This window comes from Sus scrofa, chromosome 1 (genome assembly GCF_000003025.6).
Source record: "Sus scrofa isolate TJ Tabasco breed Duroc chromosome 1, Sscrofa11.1, whole genome shotgun sequence".
In the NCBI taxonomy this organism is placed as follows: Eukaryota; Metazoa; Chordata; class Mammalia; order Artiodactyla; family Suidae; genus Sus; species Sus scrofa.
The window spans coordinates 32,968,361-32,992,997 of NC_010443.5; the positions used below are offsets into that span (position 1 = coordinate 32,968,361).

General features: G+C 38.9%; 1 protein-coding gene across 3 annotated transcripts in view; it reads right to left on the reverse strand.

The window, feature by feature from the left end:
* The window catches only part of TMEM200A (transmembrane protein 200A), a 74,327-nt gene that overhangs the window by 9,580 nt on the left and 40,110 nt on the right, over positions 1 to 24,637 (reverse strand). Inside the window, exon 1 of one of the 3 annotated variants that reach the window (XM_013992565.2) lies at positions 12,126 to 13,147. The exons of the other annotated variants lie outside the window; for them this stretch is intronic. The gene's annotated coding sequence lies outside the window, so the exon portion shown is untranslated. Of the gene's footprint in view, positions 1 to 12,125; positions 13,148 to 24,637 lie in introns of those variants that run through there. 3 annotated transcript variants of the gene reach the window in all.

Consider the following 24,637-nt stretch of genomic DNA (forward strand, 5'->3'; position numbering starts at 1 on the left):
CAGTAGGCTTCATGCTGGCAATAGCATTCTAACATTTATCACTGTGAATGGCAAAAAAAAAAAAAATCAAGTGAATGGACTTCAGGTCAAGAGAAATAGAGGCTGGGGATGGGAGCACTGGGCTGCTCTGAGCACACAGACGGCTCGAGGGAGGGGGCTAGAGAGGAAGGAGAGAGCTGGGTCCTGGAAAGGAGCAAGAGTCATTCCCAAACACTTGAATGGTACTCTCACATGCAATGGGTTTGGGGGAGATTGCAAAATGCTGTTGTGGTCATCTTAAGAAAATTAACCTCAACTTGCAGATGAAAGCCTTAATGGGGGACAGATATTGGGAAAGAGCATGCGGAGGCTAAAGACGTTTTTCAGTAAGAAGGCTAGTGAAACTCTAAGACCTAGAGGCAGTGAGTACACATCTTCATCTGCACCATCAACTTAGTCCAAAGTAGTCAGTATACACAAAGACAGCTTAAGTCTCCCTTTTTTATTTATGCTGCAAAGCCCCATCTTCTTGGACCACTTGGTTTGTGGGGTTTTTTGGTGGTGGTAAGGGGTTGCAGATAGGAACCCTGTCAACTCCAGTCTTCTTATTGTGACAAATCATAGCATTTTTTCTAAGTTTTAATAATGGCAATCATAGGAATAATAGCTAACGCACACTGCTTATAGCCAGGCACCATTCTAAGTGTTTTAGGCATAAAAATATATTTATTCACACAACAATTCTGGAAGTGGACAGAATCATGATGATCTCCATTTTACAGATGAGAAAACCAAGGCTCAGAGAGTTTAGATAACTTGCCTAAGGTCACACAGCTCGGGGGTGGCTCCAGAGCCTGTGCTCTTGCAGAATTTGAGATGCAGATGGGCTTCCAAATCTACTTTCACTTGAGGTCTTCTTTCCCTGTCTGTTTTTCTTATTTTGATTCCTGTTTCTCTCAAATCACCAGACCCTAAAGAATGCTTTGTGCCTTTAAAACTAGGGCCATGAACCCACTGACTTGCATTTCTCAAATCACACTGACAACCTGGGGAAAACCACGGGGAGTAGAGGACAGTGAGGCCCATTCTTGGGTGAGCATCAGCTTGTCACATCTGCCAAAGTCCCCTTCAGCACAGGAAGGTGCTGGCTCAGAAGGGTCCACTCTCCACCCCCTTTCTCCCCTTCTCTCTACCCTCCTCGGTGGTGTAGGACCAGAACTTACTTCCTCAAACATCCATGCAAAGCATTTTTCTACACTGAATTTTATTTTGTTAACTTGACCACAGAGTTTTTGTTGATCAGTCTCTCTAGATCTGAAGCTTCACTCAAACTTTTGGAAAGCAAAGAAAGCCCTGTGGTAGGTATTCCACCAGAGACTCCCTCCTAGGTGGACATTGTTAATTTGTGTAGACAGTCATTCATGCAATTAGTAAAAACTGATAATCTGGTACTGTAGTAGACATAGGACTCAAAATGTGTATTCTATCCTGAAAAATATAATGATTAGCAGTGATCTTGTTGAGGAGGTCATTCAACTAGTTGTAAATAAACCTAACCATAGGGTCCGCCAGACTCAGCATTTCCATATTCTCCAAAAAGGTATCATCATTTTGTCAAATGCCAAACTAAAAGACAGATATACTTGTATTGACAACCCAAAACAAAAAACAATTAGTTTGGGTTAACTCTTGGCTGCATATAGATGATCCTATTTTTCATTCCCAGTGTTCATAAATCAGCTACAATTTTATCAGCAACAGCTATCAAGATTTCCAGCCTAAATTTTGCACAACACACCTTCTGCTTCAGGTACAAACCAGGATCCTTCTGGGCTATCTCCTGAACTTTGGAATCATACCCATTCATGGCAGATCTCAGAGATTACCAGTGGGAATCCAATCTCATTTGCTGTCTTCCTCACTACAGACATAGATTCCTGCGTTCTTTCAAGCACTATGTTACTGTCTACCTTGGGTGCATCTCCCCTCTGGACCTTGTTTTTTCTATGGCAAATCAAAGAAGCTCTTTGCTCTTGACTAAGAAGATTTCTGCCAGTGTATCATGTATTAACACTACACCATCCCACCTAAGTGTCAAGTTCATCCTCTCCTATTCTTGATCTGATTATATTTCTAAAAGCCTTATTGTTGTTGCCCTTTACCCTTTTCATAAGCTTAAGCTTTCTGGAATTTGCTTTCCATCGCACTAATCCATGCCAGTTTTTATTCACACCCCGTACACTTAAGTCTTCTTCTGACCACAATGACCTACTAGTCTGACCACATGTGAGCCTGCTCTACACCAGACGTGATTCTAGATGCATTCTGATACTTATGTCTGCGGTAATGGTAGATGGTGAGACGAGCAGAGTTGAAAGCTTTAGAAAACTCAAAACATTCCTTTCAGCCAGCTAAGAACCAAAAATGTTGTCTAAGATCCAACAGTGAATTAGAAGAAAGAATAGGATTGGAATTCAAGTTTTCCAACTCCCAGTCCAATGTTCATTTTTGGTTAGACATTTCTTTTTCGGTTTTTTTTTTTTGTTTTTCATGCCATCTCACTCTACCTCACAGAGTGCTTGGAATGTAATAAGTTCTCAGCAAGTTTATCTGCTGATAGTGAACTGCCTTGCTGAATGCTTGAATATGAGTGAAATATGTTAGAGAATTCCCATCGTGGCTCAGTGGAAAGGAGTATGACTAGTATCCATGAGGAAGCAGATTACATCCCTGGCTGCATTCAGTGGGTTAAGGATCTGGCATTGCTGTGACCTGTGGTGTAGGTCACAGATGCAGCTCGGATCCTGAGTTGCTGTGGCTGTGGTGTAGGCCAATGGCTGCAGCTCTGATTTCAACCCCTAGCCTGGGAACCTCCATATCCGCAGGTGTGTCCCTAAAAAGACAAAAAGTAAACAAATATACAAAATAAATAAATATGTTAGGCACCAGGGACACAAAGTTAATAACACCCAGGCCCTGATTTCAAGGAGTGTGGAGTCTAGCTGGAAAGCTGTCAAAGTACATGGTTTTTTTTGACCGAACCCATGGCATGTGGAAGTTCCCGGCCAATGATGGAACCCGCACCAAAGCAGCAACCCAAGCCACAGCAGTGACAATACCAGATACTTAACCTGTTGAGCCACCAGGGAACTCCAAGGTACACACTTAAAATGAATCAATTGCTCTGATGGAGGTATACCAGAGAATGCCCTTCCACACCGTCTGGAGGAATCAGGGGAGACTTTTGAGAAGCAGCAGCAGGTCACAGAGACATGGCGCATCAGGAGGAGTTAGCCACACAGATTCTAAATCATCCTCATTCCTCACTGTTTGACAAAGGTCCTTGCCCTATGGTTTTTCTTCCTCTTCTCAGCTGAAGTGTGCTTATTATTTTAAATACATTTGATAATTGTTTTACTTATACGTCTGAATTTTTATTCTTATCTTGAGGTTTAACAAGTTGCCAGACGGTAAGGCTATCTGCCAAAAGGAAGTAAAAATTAATCTAGGCCTTCAGGACCAAACAAAAGCATTACATAAAACCCCCATGTGGTATCCACAAATGTGACAGATGGAAATATTTTCTGTTCAAGCTAGAACAGTTTTAGGACTTCCTTCCCAGTAGAGACATTTTAAACTTTGAGAAGAGGATTTCTAATTTATATCTTTGCCAGAGTTGAGAGAGAAAATGCCTATGGGTGACTGATAGTTCAATCATATTAAAGTTTAAAAATAAGAATAGAATAGAAATCATTTTGTCATGTGTCGCAGGATGGTTTTGTACATCAGCCTTGGAATCAGCAAGACAGGGGTTCACATGCCTGTTTTATCACTTGATACCATGCAATCTTGGACACATTGTTTTAAACTTTTCTTATCTTAGTTCCTCTACCAGTAAAGTGGCAAACTCCTCTTTAATTTGGAGTATTCAGTACAGCGGGGTCAGAAGACCAGGGAGGACTTGAGTCTCTACACTGCACTTAATAGTCATCCTTGGACAATGGGCTCATCCTCTTGGAGCCTCAGTTTCCTCATATGTAAAAGGAGGATAGTAATAGTACCTATAGGGTTGTTGTAAAGCAAAGGCAACAATAAATGTAAAGCATAGCTCAGGGTCTCAGAACTAAGGTCTACACCAGTGACACAGCTGTGTCTGACTTTAAGGTCTTTTTAAGGATAAAATGCATTAATTTACATATATAGATAGTGTTCCTTATGGCGTTGTTTATAGTAACTTCTCAAGAAACAATAGCTACTATTATTAGCTCTTCGTTGTTCAGTATTATTAATCCCTTCATTGCTCAGCTAGGCAAATCAAAATATATTTTAATATATTGTGTTAAATAATTCATGACAGGAAATTATGACTCCAAGTTTGTACTGGGATTTAGAGTCAAAAACTATCTAAGTGGAGTCTATGTATTTTAGTGGCCGAAGCATAATAATTTGGTAGTTGAAGAGTTGAGTGTATGTAAGAGAGAGACAGGTGGGAAATTTATTACAGAAAGAATAAAGCATGATTTTTCTTTTTAATTCATTCTACTTGTTGAGATTTGGAGACTTGTCTGTGTCAAAAATAATAGTACTAATTTAAAATCAAGGTAAGAAAGCCCAAACCGGTTCATCTGATGTTTTTCCTATCTTCATGATGCAACTGAATCAAATGCCTGGGTAATCTGATCAATTCTGCAAGCACCTTCCTGTTTCTACTGGACATCTAGACATTTAAACAGTTTGAAAATAAAGAGGAGTATAGGGTTTGGGGATATGAGGACTAGAGAAGATGCTGTAAGAGTGATATAAATTGAAAATTTACACAATGTGAATTTTGTAACATGAAGTTTAAGCTATGATTTTATGTACATTCTGAAGACCTTTGCTGGCCTGCCTTGGAGAGAATGGTTTCTTTTCTTTTCTTTTTTTTTTTCTTTTTTGGCTGCCCTGCGGCATATGGAGCTCCCAGGCCAGGGATCAGATCTGAGCCATAGTTGCAACCTAAATTACAGCTGCGGCAACGCTAGATCCTTAACCCACTTGCTGGGCCAGGGATTAAACCTGCGTCCCAGCACTCCCAAGATGCCACTGACCCCTTTGTGCCACAGCGAGAACTCCAAGAACAGTTTCCTAATGCTTAGCATAGTTGTACTTCCACATGAATGCTAGAACCAAAGAGAAATATAGATTTTTTTTATAATTAGCAGCATGATACTCAAATCATTAAAGATAAAATATCACGTACACCCAAGTGCCTGCTAAACATGCAGACAATGCTAGGAATGAAGAATGCACTTGGAAATCTATGTTATGTTCTTTGTTCCAATGCTTTCATAACCTGCCAGCCTGACAAACTCTAAAATACGAGCCTAAACCAATTACAAGCTCTGTAACAATGACATGGAGCAATTTCTCTCCAACGACTAAAAGCCATGAAGCCCACAGAACACAAAAATCTTCAGGAGGCCAAATAACAAATCCATAATAAGCTGTTAGAAAAAACCCTGCTGAGAGCCAGTAGGAGACATTTTCCACAGGAACAGAAAAAATCAGAAACCTATTTCCCCCAAAGTCGAAATACCCTCCCTGCCCCGGACCCCAATTCTTCACATCTGGACAAGTTCTTCCAATGACTGTCACAGTCGCTGTTTACTGCATTTCCTGGCAGGAAGTTGACTTGAAATTGGTGTAAAGAAACTATTGCTAAGGAAGTCACAAATTTACTAAGATGCAGGAAATTAGCTGAGATATTCTTGGATAAAGAGCTGAAGTATTTAATATCACCACCTAGACTTTTTATGTGGATCCATCCTCTATAGGAGAACATGTTTGGTAACTTCATCTCTAAGTAAGTGACCATGTTTTTGAAGACCGTATTGGAAAGTGAATTTCTTTTCCTTTTTTTTTTTTTTTTTTTTTTTTTGTCTTTTTGCCATTTCTAGGGCCACTTCCCACGGCATATGGAAGTTCCCAGGCTAGAGGTCTAATCGGAGCTGTAGCTGCCGGCCTACACCACAGACACCGCAACGTGGGATCCGAGCCGCGTCTGTGACCTACACCACAGCTCACGGCAACGCCGGATCCTTAACCCACTGACCAAGGCCAGGGATCGAACCTGCAACCTCATGGTTCCCAGTCGGATTCGTTAACCACTGTGCCATGACAGAAACTCCGGAAAGTGAGTTTCTAATAGGTAGTAATGTCCTTTCTGGTGATTTTAAATGCCCAAAAATCTAAACAAACTGCTGACATACCTAAAGGACAAGAGAAAATCTGGATGGCCATAGTGAGTTTCAATCCCAGTTGCTCCACTTTCTAACCAATATCTTGTATATGTCTATCAGTTTTGCACATAACACAGGTGTGCCAATACCGTTCAGAATGCAAAAGATCTTACCTTATTCTCTACTGCACATAAGGAACCATCTCTCACCAGAGCAAAAACACCATCTAAATTAGCACTGAGCCATGCCATCTCTTAATCCATTGTAACAGTATGGTAGTACCTCAAATTTCTTATAGTTTTCCAACTGACAGTAGCTCTAAGCTACATAGCATTTTTAAAACCCTAGAAAAACATAAGGAAATAGTCCAAACTATATCATTTCCACTAGAGAATTTACTTTTTTCCCCCATAAATAAAATCTGAGCAGGATTGCCTTTCAAGTAAAATGGAGGTGTGGAGGCCTTATGAAGGATGGCAAAGTGAAACTGCTCACAACTCATACACACAAAAAGAATCACACAAAAAAAGTTATTGGATCATGCTAAATTTCTACATAAATATCAGGATAGCTGGCATTGTTATACTACTACAGCATCTTATCTAAAAAAAGGTTTATTTTATGTCATACCTTTTTTTCTTTTTGGGTGTGCCCATGGCAAGTGAAATCGAACCTGTGCCACAGCACCAACTCAAGCCACTGCCATGACAACACTCCATCCTTAACTCGCTGTGCCACAAGAGAACTCCCTGTCATGGTTTTTTTAAAACATTGCTCCTTATCATTTTTTGTTACTTTTTGTTTCCTGAGTATTTTATCACTGGGTTTCTATTGCACATCAGTATTTTTTCTGTCACTATCATTTCTATCTTCAGAGGGTTGTTGTTTGGATGTAGAAAGGCAACTGATTTTTGTACGTTAATTTTGTACTAAGCTACTTTACTGAAGTATCTCACTTAAAAAAAAACTTTTCAGTTCATTCTCTTAGTTGTTCTAGAAATAGAATTATATCATCCAGATATATTTTTGCCTCCCTTTCCCTGATTTTAAACCTACAATAGCTATTATCTAACTGTATCATCTGGAGAGCAAAGGTGAAGAAGTAAAAGCAGGGGTGACATGGACATTCTTGCCTCGCTTCTGGATTGAATGGGAACTGTTCCACCACAGAAGAAATACCAATCAATCAATGCCTGTTTTGACTTAAAAGATTTAAGAAGGAGTTCCCATCGTGGCTCAGTGGTTAACAAATCTGACTAAGAACCATGAGGATGAGGGTTTGATCCCTGGCCTCGCTCAGTGGGTTAAGGATCCGGTGTTGCTGTGGCTCTGGTGTAGGCGGCAGCAACAGCTCCAATTAGACCCCTAGCCTGGGAACCTCCATATGCCGAGGAACAGCCCTTGAAAAGACAAAAAAAAAAAAAAATTTAAGAAGATGTAGTTTATATACACAATGGAATACTACTCAGCCATAAAAAAGAACAAAATAATGCCATTTGCAGCAACATGGAAGGAACTAGAGACTCTCATACTAAGTGAAGTAAGTCAGAAAGAGAAAGACAAATGCCATATGATATCACTTATATCTGGAATCTAATATATGGCACAAATGAACCTTTCCACAGAAAAGAAACTCATGGACTGGAAGAACAGAGTTGTGGTTGCCAAGGAGGAGAAGGGAGTGGGATGCACTGGGAGTTTGAGGTTAAAGGATGCAAACTATTGCATTTGGAGTGCATATGCAATGAGGCCCTGCTGTATAGGACAGAGAACTATATCTAGTCACTTGTGATGGAATACGATGGAGGAAAATGTGAAAAAAAAAAATATATATATATATGGTGACTTTTCTGTACAGTAGAAATTGACATAACACTGTAAATCAACTATAATGGAGAAAGTAAAAAATCATAAAAATTTTGAAACTAAATTCATGGTTACCAAAGGGGAAATGTGAAGCAGGAGGGACAAATTAGGGTGTTGGGATTGACATACACACTACTGTATATAAAATAGAGTGTTAACAAGGACTTACAGTATGGCACAGGGTAATCAACTCAATACCGTATAATAACCCGTATGGGAAAAGAATCTGAAAACGAATGGATATAAGTATATGTATGACTGATTTACTTTGACATACACCTGATACTAACAAAACTTTTGAGGTCAACTATACTCCAATTAGTTTTTTTTAAATCAATGCCTGTTTTACTGAGGGTTTCCACCTAGACTTCTGGGATTCAAAAATAGTTGATTCAGAGCTGTTGCTAGAGAGGAAGAGGAAGATGGAGAAAATGGGCAAAGGGTAGAAAAGAAAGAAGAAAGACAGGAAGAAAACCCGGAGGGCGAGACGGAGAAATGTACTGGGAGAGAAAATTATGGATTACTAGTGCAACGTTAACTATCCAAAAGCATGAACAACTCTTGCATATGTCCTTAAAGGTCCTTATTTCTTTTCATCTCTTCTTTTAAAAAAACATTTACATAAGGACAGGAATTGTCCTCCTGGAGTTGGTGGAATGACTGAACCTTCTACAATTCTGACTCTAAATAAATCAGCGAAAAGGGAAAAATTGACAAGAATGATAGGCTGCATAACACGTCAGGAATATGAAAAAGGCTGGAAAGAATGCTTGGCAGTAAAAATGATTCAAGGGAGACCTAACCTAACATCAACGGGGGATAAAACTCTGTTTCTAAAAGCATTACACATACACTTTACGACTTTCTACAAAGGTAGGTTATTTGGGGGGTCATGCCTGAGATATTTTTAGCTCCAAATATCTGTTATACTTTAAAATGGTTGGCTTCACTGATAATTTTCTGTGAGAGGCATCAATCCAAGAGAAAAATGGACAGAAGACGTTAATAGTGAAATCATAGAAGAAAAAACTCAAATGTCCAGCTAACAAATGAAGAGCGCACATCAGTAGTAAGCAAAGAAATGCAAACTGAAGCAATTTCAAAAGTAAAGTTATAACTTCACTTGTTAATTGACATTGACACAAATGAAAAAAAGAAGGATTGATTAGGCTCATTACTGGTGAGATGTACGAACATAAACTCTAATCAGCTGCCAGGGAGAGGACAAATTGGTACTTTTTGAGGTTAATTTGAGAATGTCTTTCAAAGTGTAAATATCAGTTCCCTTTGCCATGCCCCCCCCCCCACATTTCACCTCTATGAAGACATCCTTTAGAAAGACTTGAAGAAGGATACATAAAAGTATGCATTCAGTGCTACAGTAAAGACAACAGCTTGAGAATAACTTAAAGGTTATCAGTAGAAGACTGGTTAAGTAGATCGTGTTATATCTCGGTAATAGATTATTATACAGATACTCAAAATGATTAATATAGACCAATAAGGAAAATTTTCACATCGTGTTTTTGAGATTGTGCAACAGAAAGAGTGAGATGGTGTTTATGTCAAATATACAGACTTGTGTTTGGATAGGCATGAAGTAATGGGAAGGCCACATCACAGCTAACGGTGCTTGTGCTTGAAGAGTGGGATTGTGGGGGATACCTAACAGAACCCTCACTTTCTACATATCCAAATACTCTCCTTTTCGCGAGGTGCAGGCACTGCTTTCATTCCATTTCCATCTGGGGGTTCTAATTAAATACAGAGCAAAAAAAAAAAAATGCTGAAGCTTGAAAAATAAGAGTAAAAGGTAGACTAATTTGATAGATATTTAGGTAGTATGGTGGACTTATAAATTTTAAAACAAATATAATGTAAACTTTGAGGCAAAAACACAGGACTTGACAAAATAGAAAATGGCTAAAATTACAAACTCAACTGAACCATAAATTCAGGAATGAAAGATGGACTTATGGGAACTCATAATCTTGAAGCACAGAAAGCAATTCAACCTACCTGGGTGACCCTTGCATTTACTGGGTGCAAGGAAACAAAGGATGAATCAAGAATTGATATCTGTCTTAAGGAATTTATCATCTAGATCATGCTCAAGGATAATGCTGTGCATTGTCCAGCAAATCCTTTATCAGGACTGATCAGCTTCGTCTGGGTCTGGGTCATCCTGACTTATTCACGCAGCTCCTTCTGGCTTTCAGAGAGGATATGGCTTGATTTCTTTCCCCAAAGCTCAGTCCACGTTGATGACTTTTGGTTACTCTCACCTTACAACTTTGATTCACTTAAGTAAATAAGCTTCTTACGAGACTATCCTGCAACTTCAGAATTATTATTCTCATAAAGCAGGCAGCCACAGAGGCTGGACAGAGACCTTCAGCATCATTATGAGAAGGAAACTGGACTGGGACTCCAAAATGTTCTTCTACTTAAACTGATTTATATTCATCTCCTGATAAAGATGACAGAGCAAGACTAAATTTCATTTAATTTTCATGCCTTGCAGTGACATCTCTGTTCTGCCCCCTCCATTTGCCCTATTTCATCCTTTGTGAGCAGCACAGCCCAATGTCTAGAGTACCGTGAGTCACCCCATTGGGTGAAGGTCTGTCTGGGCAGAACCTTATGGCAAGAGAAGGGTGGGATGGTGGGAAGGAGACAGTTCTGTACTCAAGGCTTACCCCATGCCAGCCTTCTCCCTGCTTAATCTGAACCTAAAGAACATATATTTACACTGAACTTTTCTTCAAGGCATTAACATCCCTAGGGCTTATTTAAGATTTTATGCTAAGGTTGAGCTGTCCTATAAATTCACGTGACTTCAACCTGAATTTTTTAAATGCCTTCAATCAAATACTAATAGGATTATGATGGTATTTTTTGTAATGTCCATGCTTTTTAAATAAATACTTCACATTTGTTTACGTTTTTGATATGTTTTTGATCTTCAAACATAACTCCTACAGTACACTGAAGTATTTTTTAGATTTGCTGTCATTACATGCTATACCACAGGTTTCATTTGGAGTGTAACCAAACATTTATTGGCATATTCTCATATCAGCTCATTAAATCCTTACAATAACTATGAAAAGTGATTATCAACATCCCCTTCATACCGAGGAGATAAAAGTCCAAGAAAAAATATAATTTGCATGTTCACTGCAAATATAGGACTTCTATATCACTTCTGAAGCCATGACATTACTTCCTAAAGAACTGGCTATCTTCCAAATGAAAGGGCATAGAGAATTGAAGCAATCACTCAGCTCGTTCAGCTTCAATATCCTTGGCTTTAAACTATGTATTTATAGAGTGTCTGGATTATCTTTGTATTACTGTTCAAATGACGAGGAAGACACTCCTTTCTTCCTAAAGCCTGCAAGATAATGAAATCTTGTAAGTAAATCAAATAACTTTCCTAACTCTTCCAGTTGAACACTGACTATGTGCCAGAGCTTGGAAGTGAATCTGACATTCCCTGTGCTCTTATCAGGGTGGGTGCCTAGAGCAGAGGGACAAGCAAGTACTAAGAAGCGTTCCAGGCTTGATGATGGAAGTATTGATGGGGCACAGGGAAGGTCAAAAGGAGACAGTGACCTTGGGGTAGGGGAGGGGGGAGGGAATGAGCCGAAGAGGTTTCATAAAGAAGGTGACCCTCAAGTTGTCTTAAAAGAAGGGAGGAGGAAAAGCAGAGAGGCAGAGAGGAATTCCCAGCAGAGCAAACAGAAGGAAAATAAGCCACAAGTAGATTAGCCATGAATTCAGACTGGTTGGGAGCTTAGACTCAAGAAACATCACTCTCCACCAGCAATCTCCCAAGTGGAACACAGAATTCAGTCGTAAAATCCTTAAGCCTTGCTTGATGGAGATACTAGTCACCTCATAGCTCCCCAGCCAGCCCTGCCTGCTTGACCCGTGATCTCAGACAGTAATTCCTTCTCATAAAATAGCTGAGGACTCTGTTCTGCTTAAAAAGATATTTTAGGATTCACTCAGACTTAACCAGAATAAAGTTGACTAAACCAAGGTCTTTAGACTTACTGAGATCAAAGTAAATATCAGTTAAATGGTGACTTCTTAATACTGATGAATTCCAGAAAGAAGAAGAAAAGTTCTCTCTTGAATCTTTTCCAAGAGAATGCCAAGAAGTTCAAATGATTCATCTGGAGATTCTGGGGGGAAGGACATAAATTGAGAAGAAAGAATCAAAAATTAAAAATGAGAAAGGAACTAGTGTTTACTGAGCTCTGATTTACGTTTTAGGGATGTAATACATATTATTGTATTTAGTCTTCAGAAAAAGTCTGTGAAGGAGGAAAAACTGTACCATTTCACTGAAGATCAGAGCGTGTAAGTAATTTGTTCAATACACAGCTAGGAAGCAGAAAAGCAAGATTTCAAGTCTAGATCTGTTTAGCTTAAAATCACGTGACTTTTGCTTCAATCATACTGCATGTTAACAGCCATAGGATTAGGGGAAGGAGGCATAATTGGCGATCTTGAGAGAAAACAAGGAGATGAGGGGGAGAAAGAAGAGTTTGTGATTGTGAATTTAGGATGCAGTGAGGTAAAATACATCATTTAAGAAAAAATATGTTATTTAAAGCAAGACATCAAATGCACCTCTGAATTATGCAGCACAGTGCCATGCCCTCAATAACTTGCAGTAGTTGGTGATGACAAAATGAGTTCAGCTTCTAACCTTTATAAAAACCCTAACTTTATAAAAGTTATCAAGATAATACATAGGAAATAATCAAGTTCCTCAAAAACAAACAAACAAATAAACCAAATACCACATCACCCAATGCATAGATAAAATAAAGATCAAATATTCTCCCAAAGCAAGTAATAGATGGTAACACTGAATCTACTTAATTGCTATGCATCCTATTGCTTTGAGGCATAATTTTTAGTATTTTATCTCTTTATTTCTAGAGATTTGACTGTCTCCAAAACTAAGAAGGAGATGAAAAACTGACTCCTAAACTATTACATGGGAGGATAAGCAATGAGGTCCTACGTACAGCACTGGGAACTATATCTCATCTCTTGTGAGAGAACATGATGAAAGAAAAGATGAGAAAAAGAATTTATACAACATATACAATACATATATGTTGTATCAGTTTCTGCTATGACTGACACAACATTGTAAATCAGGTATACTTTAATAAAAAAAAATTTTAAAGACAAAGAGAGGATTTAAAACTGAAAGTTATTGGAGTTCCCGTCGTAGCTCAGCAGTTAACAAACCCACTAGTAGCCATAAAGACGCAAGTTTGATCCCTGGCCTTGCTCAGTGGGTTAAGGATCCGGTGTTGCCGTGAGCTGTGGTGTAGGTCGCAGACAAGGCTCGGATCCCACGTTGCTGTGGCTCTGGTGTAGGCCAGCGGTTACAGCTCCGTTTGGACGCCTAGCCTGGGAACTTCTACATGCCACAGGTGCAGCCCTAAAAAGACAAAACAAAACAAAAAACCCTGAAAGTTATTGAAATATAATTTATATACAACAAAATGAACACAGTAAATATAAAGAAAAACCTGTCTCCTGTTATCCTAAACTGATAAATAATATTTTAAATCAATCGGTTTAAAGATTTTACTTTTTCACCTAAAGTATCACATGAGAAGTATGAACTAAGGAAAAGTCAGCCAAAGGTTTTTACTAGCAATGTTTCTGCAAAAGTTTTTTCTTTCTTTCCAGAGGGTAATTTGGCAACATGTTTTTTCTTTTCCTTTTAATTATATTAACATTAATTACATATCAACTAATTATGATACATTCAAATAAAGGAACACTACATAGTTACAGTTTTTTAAATGCAGAAAACCATTTAATGACCGGAAGTAATGTTCAAAAAATATGCTAAATGAATATAAAAAACAATGTGGTGAGCAATCTCATTAATTTGAGAAATATATTTTATACACACACACACACACACACACACACACACACGGCTGGAGAACAGACACCAAAATGTACACAGTTGTTTATAGCCTACTGATTGAATTACACAAATGCCCCTGTTGTACTAGAGATATACACAGAGAAAATACCCAGGATTTCCCACTGTGGTGAAGTGGGTTAAGAATCTGACTGCAGCAGCTTGGGTTGCTGCGGAGACATGGGTTCAGTGTCCTGCCTGGCGCGGTGGTTAAAGGATGCAGGGTTGCTGCAGCAGTGTGGCTTGGATTCAATCTCTAGCCCAGGAACTTCCATGGGCCATGAGTGAGGCCATTAAAAAAAGAAAAACCCCAAATAAGCCATTTGGAAAAGAGCTGATTTTATGGTCTATATAAATATAATTTCTAGTCTGCTCATCTATTAATAAATACGCCAAAGAGGACACTTAAAATCTGGACTTTCATTTCTTCAGGCTCATGTGTGTCTTTATTTATTCTCAAAAGTCAGATTATTCTGTTGTTAAGTCGAGATCAACTTCAGAGCTACAGCCATGAATTTAAAGCTTGAATTAGTCAACTAAATGATAAAACTCTTTGAGCAAAATTGCAGACACATTAATTTTATCTCCTACCAATATAGTTGAAGTAATTTTTTGTAATGATTTTGAGAAGGCAGACCAACTAACTAGCTAGATGCCCTGAGTATAATAATAATAATAATAAAAAACTCATAAATTTCTTAAATAGTTGGTTAAATGGTCCAAATGTTTTTGCTACAAGGAAACCATCCCTTTATTGTTCTGACCAAATACAGCCTTCATAAGCGACGGGCAGGCAACTCCCTTGACTTTCTCTCTCTACAAGGTCTTCTGGGATGAGACAGTTCCCATGCGTAGGAACTCATAATCCACAACAATCAAAATAATATTTGGGTAGACCCATCAAAGAGAAGACAAGTATTATAATATCAGAGAGAGAAATAACTGGGATCATTACAACCGTTCAAAAGCAACACGCAACACTGAGCAAAGCCAGAGCCTGGGAAGAAACCAGCCCTGGGAAATGGGGGGTATGATGGAGAAGGAGCACCAGAAGAGGGCAGATAGAGGGGTGCCGCTCAAAGCTTGCAGCATTGGTAGAAATGCCAGCTTGTTAGAAATGCAAATTCAGCGACCCACTGCCACACCCTGCCTCAGGAACCCTGGGGATGGGCCTAGCAACCTGTTTCCACAAGCCTCCAAGTGACTGATGTGTACTGAAGTCTGAGAGCCACTGGATGGAGGAATTTTCTTAGACCCAGTCTTACTCCAATGGAACAGTAAGAGAGACTGCTGACTGTTTCTTCTAAAACAGAATGCTTTTGGAGTTCTCACTGTGGCTCAGCAGTAATGTACCCAACTAGTATCCATGAGGATGTGGGTTTGATCCCTGGCCCCACTCAGTCAAGAGCAGCAGCATAGGCCAGCAGCTGCCCCTCCGATTGTTCCTATAGCCTAGGAACTTCCATATGCTGCACTTGCAGCCCTAAACAAACAAACCAACCAACAAATAAAACAGAATGCTTTTTCAGGAATGGAAGGAGGTGGGGAAGGGAATGTTGTTGTTAGGGAAATATGACTCAGAAAGACAGTGTCCAGCAGTGCTGTTGTATCACAGAAACGCCTCCTTGCTTCCCCAAGAATTATTGCCAGGCCACGAGGATGGAAGAAATGAGAAAGGAAGAAGTTAATTAGCATAGGAATCCAAGGTCCCTGCAGTGAGAAAATGTCCCCTCATTCTCTCTTTATGGCTGAACTTCCTTTGAATGGGCTCAATACCTTTGTTGCACAGTTATTCTGTTCTTCGTTCACAATTAATGGAGACAGACTAAGTTCCAGATGCTTCTGGGCACTGGGGATCCAAGGCTAAATGATGACAGGGTCTTCACTTTAGAGGTGCTCACAGGCTAGAATAACACATTTAAGATGAAAGTGCCAACTCACATACTTAAATGTAATCAACCAACCATCCATCAAAAGACCCAATGGCCAATTCTTTGCTATTTAGCAGGAAAGAATTTTTAAAAAAAATAAGGCAAGAGAAAAGTCTCCTGACAAGTAAAAAAGGGGAGACAAGAGAGGAGGACGAAGTGAACCTATTTTTGTCTAAACTCTTTAACTATGATCTGACCTGCTTACTATAAGCAAGACTTTGCAGCTAAACATGGTGCAAAGGAAGGTGCAGAAACAGGGTTGGACACTCAAAAATAATGAACTTGGCTCCATACAGTGAAATGTATCATTCCAATTCTCTTTGTTCTTTAGCAGTTTATACATAACAGATTTCCCATCTGGACAGAAAAGAATAACCTGACCACTGTCACCTCTAAGTCATCTGAGTCCTGATGTTGTATCTGTGTACCACACTGAGGTTTTTTTCCCTCATGCAAAGTTAGGAAGTCTTGCAGCTCTTTTGTTTTCCAGACACAGGCTTTACTTTAAAAGTTTTATTTTCTTAGGGGACACACAGCCACAAACTGGAAGCAGATTCAAGTTATCATTATGAACAATGTTTGTAAGCAATGTAACTTATAACAATCTCTAATATTTACTCAGTCCTTGTAAGGTAGCAGCATTGAGCTTAGTGTTTTATTTACATCCACTACATTAACCTTTCTGACCATCCTAATAGGGCAAGATGGTGATCATTAGGGCTGTTCCCCAACATTTCAGTTCTCTTTCCAAGTCTACAGGCCCATTGCTGGATTTCACTTTCTGAATCCTATGAATTTAGGTAAGAGAGATGGCTTGTCCTGGTCTGTCAAATGCAAGTGAAAGGATGTATGTCCAAAGACAAAAGCCTTTAAGAGCCAGTGTGTGATTTGCTATGATCCTTTCTCCTTGCTATGATGATTGACAACCTCCCAGAAAGTAAAAAGTCAATCATCCCAGCTCCTCGTATGTATGATGTAAAAGAGCTACTGGTCAACCCACAATGGACATGAGTGAATGAGAAATATATCTTTGTTATTATAAATCACTGAGACTTGGGGGTTGTTTGTTACTGCACATAACCTATTCTGACTGATACAGATAGGTACTACTGTTATCCCAATGTTATAGACAGAGAAACTGAGAGTCTAATGGCTGAAAAAATAACTTAATAAAACACAGAGGGTTGGTGTCATCAGGTAAATGTCTTTTGTTTAACACCTGATCCTCTGGCTTCAGGAGCCAATAGAAATTCATTAGCTGATTCCTCAAAGATTCCCCCTAGTGGCTCTAGTTCCCACTTTGCCAAACTGATATGTGATAATATCGCATGACTATATGGCTCGTTTGCCCTCATCTAAAGAGATTAAGCACCTTGCCCACTGTGATTCAGCTGGCATGTGACAAAAGGAAGGATACATACCTAGATGTTTCCAACACTAAAGCTTGCTATTTTATCACAATGCTATACTGCTTTCATGGTTAAATGTATCCAGAAAAACTAAAAGTTATTGTCCTTAATGGCTATAATCTTGAGGTAATAATTTTAAGTTACAGATTTAGGTTTTTACTTGTAAAGTGAAATTACTTACCCTCTCTTCCTTATAGGCTGCTATCAGCTAGGTTGTTCAAATGTTTGCAAACTATCCATCAATAGAATCAGAAGTAGTAAATAGTAAAACTTCAGCTCTGAGACATGGTTTTTAAATGGCTCTAAATAACGGAAGTAATAACTTTGGATTCAGCTCTTTTAGAAGAAAAGCTCTTTATTTCCATTATTGGGATGAAAACATTTCTAAAATATAATGCTTCATTCCAGCCTCCTCAAACAATATTAAATATAATTTAATTTTCTCTAGATGACTCACAGTTGTTTTGCTTTGTTTTGATTATGAATATCAACTACGGCATGATTTTCTGTGATACTCTGAAAACCTTGTGAAAAGTCAAGGTCTCTCCTTAAGAGCTCATGATCAAGAATGGGAAATGGCTTTTTAAAAGCAAAATCATGCCACTAGGCTAATGTGGTTAGTGCTGTCACACAAGTGTGGTTCCACAGAAGCATGGAGGAGGGTGAGATGAGATGACTGCTATCAGCTACACTGGCACTGGAAACAGCGGGTAACTGCAACTACCTTTTCCTGTCCAGCTCTTCTTTGGGGCTTTGGCCTTAGAAATGAGAAAGCCAAGCAAATAGATTTATTGATACCGTGTGCAAATTAAAAGCAAGTGAAGTGGGAGTGAAGACTTGGAGGATACATACGCTCTGGGCTTTATGACGTCTATTTAACTTGTTTTTGAGTTTGGGTGTGTGTGCCTACTTCCTGGTTTTGCTGTACTCTTAATAAGCCTACATATTTCCAGTAAGCATGAAGTATTATCCTAGACCATCCTTTATATGTTAGAGAGCTGTTTTGACATGCAGCATGACTCCAAAAAAAAAGTCTTTTCTAGATTTTGCATTTCGTAGACATTCTTATAATGGAAAATCATTCTCCTTTCTACATTTAAGGGCTTACTGATACATTTAAATGCCTCCACCTGAAATCTTCTTTCTACATATACCCACACATTGCCAAGTCACTTTGAACCTAAATAGACAAGGTTGTTCATGATACTTTCAAAAAACTTTTAAAAGGCACCACTCACTTGTGCTCAAATTTTCATCATTTGCTTTTTTTTAAGCTCAAATTGTCATAATTCAACATCAAAAGTAACTTTCATACCAGTCTTCCATTCATTCATTTTTCATTCATCCTCAAATATTTATGACACATTTACTATGGGTCAAGTACTCTGCTAGGGGCCAGGGATAAAGTGATGGACAACTCAGACTTGATCCTCATCTCCTTGGATCTACCTGTTGAATGGTAAAGGTATACTTTGAACAAATAACTACAAGTGTTGTATGTATCAGGAATGTAGGGTGGCGTGGAAGTCAATATCAAGGTGACCTAACCTAGTCTGAGAAGTATGAGGTAGTGACTTTACACTGAGATAGTGCAGGAAACAGAGAGAAGAACAGAAAGTTTCAGGACTCTGAAATAGTAGAGTACACAGTTCTCAAAGAAATGAACAAAAGCACTGTGACTCAGGCAAGAGGTTGAATGTAAAGGTTGAAAGGTGGTAAGGGCAAGATCACGTGAGGTTTCATAGTTCATATTAAGGGCTTTGAACTTTACCGTAGGAGACACAATGAATGTGTTTTATGAAGGGATAGACCAGGATCATAATCTGCATTATTATAAGATTCCTGCCACCATAAGAAAGGAGGCAAAAATGGATCTAAGAAGACCCATTAAGAATCCTACAGCAGGAGTTCCCCTTGTGGCTCAGTGGTTACAAAACCAACTAGTATCCATAACAATGTGGGCTTGATTTCTGACCCTGCTCAGTGGGTTGAGGGTCTGGTGTTGTCATGAGCTGTGGTGCAGGTCACAGAGGTGGCTTGGATCATGTGTTGCTGTGGCTGTGGCATAGGTTAGCAGTTGAAGCTCTGATTTAACCCCTTGGCTGGGAAACTCCATATGCTGTAAGGTGTGGTCCTTAAAAAAAAAAAAAAAAAAAAAAAAAAAAAGAAGAGGAAGAAGCCTACAGCAATCCAGGTAAAAGATGATGGTAACTTAAACCAACCAGGGTTGTGGCCATGGGGTGAAGAGGTAGACAGAACTGAGAAGGCAGTTCAGAAGGTAGAATAAAGAGATCTTGGCATTAGAACAGATGTGGGAGGTAAAGGAGAGAAAGTTGTCAAGATGATGCCCACTTGCCGGCTTGAGCAATTGGATAGATGATGGCACCTTCTAGAAAAATAAGGAATAAATGAAAAGCAGCTGTTGGAAGGGAAAGTTTAGTTTTGAATGTTACTGGTTCTTATATTCCTAGAGACTTACTGTTAATTGACCATATGTATACACACACACACACATAAATCTGATAATCAAAAGCTGGAAATTTAATCCACTGATAAAACAAGCATGAGGCTTAATGACTATGAATCATAATAATGTTGTTTTTCTTAATGAAATAGAATCTTTGAATCATTACACTAGTCAAATACTAAATGATGAATGTGATTTTGGAACTAATTTCTGTTCTCTTGCAGCATTATTTATGTTATAACTTGAAGGGGAATCTCTGCAGCAATTAGCATGGAATAATTATTAAACTTAATTTATCATTAAGAAAACAAAAAACAAAAAAGCCTGATTCTAAATAAATGTCTTAATAAAAATCAATGTAATCATGACATTTAAAAAAGGAAAACAGCACCAAGGTCTATAAAATATTCAGTATGTGAAACACTTTGAAGGCTTGGAAGAAAAGCGAATTCAAAATGTTATTGTTATCAAATTATTTCTAGTTTAGTTTTCAAATGACTTGTTTCAACAAAGATGATAAATACAAAACAAAGTCATTTGAAACTTAAACTGGAAATAAATTTGGTAACAATAACAAAACAGAAACAGACTCACAAACAAAGAGAACAGACTAGTGGCTCCCAAGGGAGTGAGGGGAGGAAGGGGAATGGACAGGAGTTTGGGGTTGGTAGATGCAAACTTCTACATTTAAAAGGATAAGCAATGAGGTCCTACTGTACAGCACAAGGAACTACATCCAATCTCTTGGGATAGAACGTGATGGAAGACAGTATGAGAAAAAGAATGTATATATATATATATATGTATGACTGGGTTACTGTGCTATATAGCAGAAATTGACACAACACTGTAAACCAACTATACTTTAATAAAAATAAAATAAAATAATCAAATGTGTTCATCTATCTGCAAAAAAGATGATACCTTTTCACTAATGACATTTACAAATACTATAATACTTCCTTACACACACATAGCACAGTAACTCTTTTACACATCAGATTGAAGTTTCCTTTTAAATAAGGGCATGACCGCAGACACCCTCCAAGAATCATCTTGTGGGCAGCAGGGAAGGAGGGGTCTAATAACACTTAAGTAGAGAAAAAGAGATCTCATGAGCAGAAAAGGGGTGCCACAATTACTGTCATTATTTAGTAACCTAAGAAAGAGGGGTTCAAAGGAGTCCCAAAGTCCTTTCAAAAGTTAAGGATATACTAAGTTATAAAAACTTTGGTTCTCTTTTTTCTAACTACTGACACGTAGTTTTACTAAAATTATAAAGAGCTGACTTCTTCACCAAGCAATGATGCAATTCATTAATAATGAAGCTTGCTGTTGGTCAGTCAAGTACACAGAATTGAGGAGCACAGAACACATGGTTCATCTCTTCAGCTCCCAGTTTTATCTAGTGGTCTCTACAGGGTGCATGGGGAGTTACTCTCTTCTGTTCATCTTCCTGACTTGGTACCTTATCACGTACCCAGTAAGAGGAAAAAACCCTCCTCCTTTGGGCCAGACCTCTGATCTTTCCATCCTCAACTGTCTCTAATTCCCCGGCTCTCTTTTCCTTGCTTAGACATCTTCAGGGGCTAAATTTGCAAGTCCTTACATTCCACTGAATTCTATTCTGGATGGGGTGGTAGGGATGGGTTTTAAGTTCTCATGGATAGATCATCCACAAAAAATAAAATCTTTTATACTGCTCCCCAATAATTTGCAAAACAATACAATCATTTACAGTGTCTTAAAATGATTTACCTCCTATGAGTTAATCATGACAAGAGTCTCTGACTCTTCTCTTCCTTTAGATTTAATATCCAAAGCTCAGTTTGAAAATTCAGGATATTCCTGGCTCCAGAAAAACAGTGTGTCAAGCAAGGAAAAATCTCTCTCCAACCACATATATGCATTTGCTGGATGACTTGTTTATTATGCATTTCCTCCATCAGACCACAAGCTTTAAGAGAACATTTTTGCTCATAAATTCCTAGCATAGCACTTGATGCATAATATACTCTCAAATAATAGTTATCGAATGAAGGCGAAGTCTATAGAGAACTGGATTTGCCCAAGTGATGCTACACAAGTCATTTTCTGTGCTCATGAGGTTGGAATTCGAGAGATAACGTAGGCACATATTCTTGTACCCCGGACTGCACAATGTACATGTAAAGAATTATATATAGTATTTCCAAACACCATTAACAAAAATTCATCATCTTCACCAAAACGGGTCATGTGAAAGTTAAATGGGTAGTAATTTGGAAACAATAATACATTTAATTCCCTTTTCTTCCAGGGTTTCAACATGTATAAATATTCAATATACTGAATATTTTATAGATATTGTGGCTTCTTTTTCCTTTTTACATTTTAAATGTCATAATTACATTGATTTTTATTAAGATTTTTATTTTGGAAGCAGCTGGAAGCAGACTCTTTCTTGTGGTTTTCTTAATAGTAAATTAAGTTTAATAATTATTTCATACTAATTGCTACTAAGACTCTCCTTCAAGTACCAACTAAATAATACTGTTAAGAGAACAGAAATTAGTCCCCAAATCACACTCATCCGTAAGCATCTGGCTCTAGTGTAGATTCCAAGGTTCTATTTGGAATAGGGAAGTTAATGATATCCTAGGCAAACGATGTTCAAAAGCTCTAAGGGAGCAAAACATTTGGTATGTTCCAGGAAAAAAAGAAGACCTATTGCTTGGGGGTGAAAAGCACAAGATGAGCCTGAAGAGATGAATGGGGCTGGCCATGCAGCTGTACATAAGAAGCATGGAATTTGTGAAGTGTGTTTAAGTAGGTTAGTGACATGATCCTATATGCAGGCATCACTTTGTCAGCTGTGCGGATAATGAATCACAAGGTGTCGAGAATGGCATTGAGAGGTAGAGCAGGTACAAGAGGTTGGTGGATTGGACTAGGATTGAGACAGAAAAGGTTAAAAAGAACAGAACATCCCACAGAATATAATGATCTAGTCTACATAAAGGATAAAGGAGAAGAACCAAGAACATTTTCTGATCTCTGACTGGGGCGATGACTGTCCCATTTATTGAGACTGGGAAGAAGAAGATTTGTGATGCAGAGGGCAGTATGGAGCACCAAGAATTCCGGTGTGAGCGTGCCAAGTTTGAGATGCCCATGGCTTCCAAATGGGAGATGTCACACAGGCAGCGGCTATAGAAGCATGAAAATAGGGGATGCCTACTTGACATCTGCATTTTACATTTCACAGGCATCTCAATGACAAAAGTTTAGCACAACTGAGACTAAAGGGTAGTCCAAAGTAGAGGGAGTCTTAAAGTAATTCCAGGACCAAGATCTGGGCTGGAAATACAAATTCAGGGTCATTAGTATACATCCCACGTATAAAACGGGAAGTACCTTAGACCTTTTGTCTGATTTAAAAGGCCACAGATCTGATGGAATGTAAACGAGGAACTGTTGGTACCTGGACTCTGAAATTTTCATCATGGATTTGGGACACAAAATTCTCTGAAGACAAGTTACTCCTTACTAATTAATGCACATGTATATTTTGAAGAAGATATGCTATAAATATGTTTGCTTATCTCTGAAAGCAGACTCAATTAAACATCAAAGCTTCGCTTTATTAAAATATGTATCTTCACATTAAAAATAAATCTTAAAAAAAACTGACATGAGGAAACTCAAGGAATCATTTCTCTTCAATTATATATTCCAGAACCTTGGTTAAAAAATATGACCACAGATATTCCAAATTTGGCAAATTATATTAGGTAACTTCTAAACCCACATTTTTATTTTTACGTTTTTTTATTTTTTGACTTTGTTTGTTTGTTTGTTCTTAAGGGCACACTTGCAGCATAAGGGAGTTTCTGGGCTAGGGGTCGAACTAGAGCTGGAGTTGCTGGCCTATGCCATAGCCACAGCAATGCCAGATCCAATCCATGTATATGATCTATTCCACAGCTCATGGCAACACCAGATCCTTAATCCACTGAGCAAGGCAAGGGATCAGACCCACATCCTGATGGATACTAGTCTAGTTCTCAACCCAGTGAGCCACAGTGGGAACTCCTAACCCCATATTTTAAAATGGCACTGAGTTCCAAGTTCCTGTTGCAGCAGAGCAGATTAAGGATCCAGCATTCTTTCTGAGATGGAGGTTTGATCCCCAGCCCAGCACAGTGTGTTAAGGATCTAGCATTGCCACAGCTCTGGCATAAGTCACAGATGCAACTCAGATTCAATCCCTGGCCAAGGAACTTCCATATGCTGTGGATGTGGTCATAAAAAATTCTTTTTAATTTTTAAATAAAATAACATAGCTTTGAGTTCCATTCCCCTTCGTGAAAAATCCATTCCTAAAGCCATTTGGTGAGGCTGAGCAAGGCAGAAATCCACACGGAAGTAGGGGAGCCATGATGGCTGAGAGTGGGGTGTCAGAGCTTAGCTAGAATGAGGAAGACATATACTCAGATGGGTGGCAGCCCCAAGCAGGGGGTCGAAACCCAAGTGGAGGAAAGAAGTCATCCCCACGGGGAGAGGGTTGGGATGCCCAACCATAAAATTGCAGGGCCTAAGCAAAGAAAGGAGCAAATTCCACCTGCAGCTATGGCCCAGCACAGGGCATCAGAGCCTGAGCAAGGTGAGGACGCCCTGTGTGAGGAAGAAAGGTGACCTGACATGGGTGTTGAGACCTAGACAGCATGTGGAAGGAGTGCTGTTCCACTGCAGCCCAGTGCAGGGAATCAGAGCACTGACAACTAGGAAGGAGTCCCCAGGCAGTGGGGTGGGAG